Raw genomic sequence first — 2,251 nt, forward strand, 5'->3', positions numbered from 1 at the left:
AAATAAAACAAATGACTTGTCGGGTTCCTTTTTCGAATTCTCATTCTTTTTCAAGTTTTTATCTTTGTCGGGTTCCTCGGCAACGGCGCCAAAAACTTGATTCAAAGTGATGAATGCAAAGACTTAAAAAATTAGTGGGACTGATGCTTTCGGTTTAGAATGAGTCAACTCTTTGTGGGGTTGTCCCAAAATTTTCACTCTCCTCCTCTTCTAATTCTTCTAGTTCCTATTTTTCTTCATAAAATTCTTCAACTACTCCATTCATGAAACATAATTCATCTTTGTTCACTAGCAAGGAATTATTAGTTCCTGTTACTCCAAAAGTAATTTCTTCATCTCTAGTTCGTAGTGTAAGTTTGGACTCGCAAATGTCAACCATAGCTTTTGCAGTATTTAGTAGCGGTCTGCTAAGGATGATTGGCACATCTTCATCTTATTTCACGTCTAGGACCAAAAAATCAATTGGAAAGACGAATTTTCCATTTGTTACTAATAAATCCTAAATAATACCACGAGGAATAGTGACCGATCGATCTGCCATGTGGATTGCCATTTTATTGTTCTTCAACTCTAGTAAATTGAACTTTTGGTAAAATGAAAATGGCATCAAGTTGATGCTAGCTCCAGAATCGGCCAGTGCATTTGTTTTGGTTAAACTGCCCAATTCACAAGGAAAAATAAGGCACCCCGGATCTCCCATCTTTATTGGAAGACCTTCCATCACCACAGCTAAACATTTTTTATTAAGTACCACCTTGGATAACTTCTCCGTCTCCTCGCGGTTGTTAATAAGATCCTTGAGAAATTTCGTGTATCTAGGCATCTTAGTAATGGACTCAATGAATGGAGTATTAATCGAATGCCCTTTTGCTTGTTCCATAAACCTTTTGTGTTCATGTTCCAAAAGATCATGATTGGATTGAGATGGGTATGGAAGGGGTGGATGATACGTTTTAACAAATAAGGAATCATAATTTTGTTTCAGGTCCCACGGTGTGGCATCTTGGCCACCATGTTGTGGTAACTAGACAGTGTCACTTTTCTCTTCTTTTTCTAATCTTTCAGTTGCTTGATCGGACTACTTTTCGGTTGCTTAAAGAACCACCATAGGCTCTAATTTATCCCCTTCTTATATGGATATAGTCATGACATAAGATTTTGGGTTTGGATTAGTGTTGCTTGGAAGTGTATCTGGTAATCTATCTTGCACAAGCCTTGTTAATTGACTGATTTTATGTTTGGATGCTCAAAATAGATGCTTATTGATTTAGGAGAGAAGCTTGTTGTTCTCTAATCGCTACATTTGTGGCGTCATGTATTTTCTCTCTTTCTTCCAGGAATATAATCATTATTGACTCAAGATCGGCTATCTTTTCGGTTTGGGCTTGTTCTTTTTGGTAAACGCCACGATTTTGTTGTTGATATTTCTCCTCCTTTTCTTTCTTGTACTCATCATATGGCTTATATCTTGGTTTCCTCCAATCTTCAGCAAACTTATCTCCACTTTAATATCACACTTGAGCCTTCATGTACCCGTTTTCATGCAAATCACAATCCCTTGTAAGATGTGATCGACTACAATTGTCGCACCCAACTTGTAATGCATGAATGGATTGCCCCATCATTGGGATTCTTCTATCCATGGTGTCGAGCATTGCGATTATTGAAGAAATACCTTCTTGACCTCCATCTCCATTCGATCTTCTTCTAGTAATATCCTCCCTTGGGTTGTGATACTCTCTATAATGTTTTGCAAACTCTTCAATAAGAGCCTTGTTAGTAGCAGGAGCTTTCTTCGTCATGGGCCCTTGAGAATCTAAAATTTGGCGAGTGATCACATTGATTCCATCATAAAAAATAGATATTTCTTATTTCATGTTCAATTCATGTTATGGACAATTAGAAGCATTCCCTTGTAGCGCTCTCATGCTTCATATAACGATTCCCCATCGTATTATTGAAAAATTTTGTATATTTTTCTTCAATTTGGAAATCTATGAAGGTGGGCTAAACTGTTGAATAAACTCAGTTCTTAGTTATGTCCATGTAGTGATAGCTCCAGGTGCAAGCGACTTCAACCAATCTCTTGCTTCTCTTTTAAATGTAACTGGAAGCATCCTTAGCAACACCGCATCTCGTGTATCATTTGGTACATTAATATAATTTGTTATATCCAATACCTCGTCAATGTGCTTGTATGCATCCCCATGCTCTTTTTCAAAGAATGGTATGTCATTGAGCATATTAAGGA

The 2,251-nt window shown here is 37.2% G+C and overlaps 1 non-coding gene across 1 annotated transcript; it reads left to right on the forward strand.

The window, feature by feature from the left end:
- The first annotated feature begins 1,881 nt into the window (after positions 1–1,881).
- On the forward strand, positions 1,882–1,988 carry LOC145118104 (small nucleolar RNA R71). Its single transcript, XR_013713086.1, has one exon. It is a non-coding gene; the product is annotated as a small nucleolar RNA R71 (small nucleolar RNA).
- The last annotated feature ends 263 nt before the right edge of the window (positions 1,989–2,251 follow it).

Source organism: Lactuca virosa, chromosome 5 (genome assembly GCF_052849685.1).
Source record: "Lactuca virosa cultivar CGN04683 chromosome 5, Lactuca_virosa_CGN04683_v6, whole genome shotgun sequence".
Taxonomy (NCBI): Eukaryota; Viridiplantae; Streptophyta; class Magnoliopsida; order Asterales; family Asteraceae; genus Lactuca; species Lactuca virosa.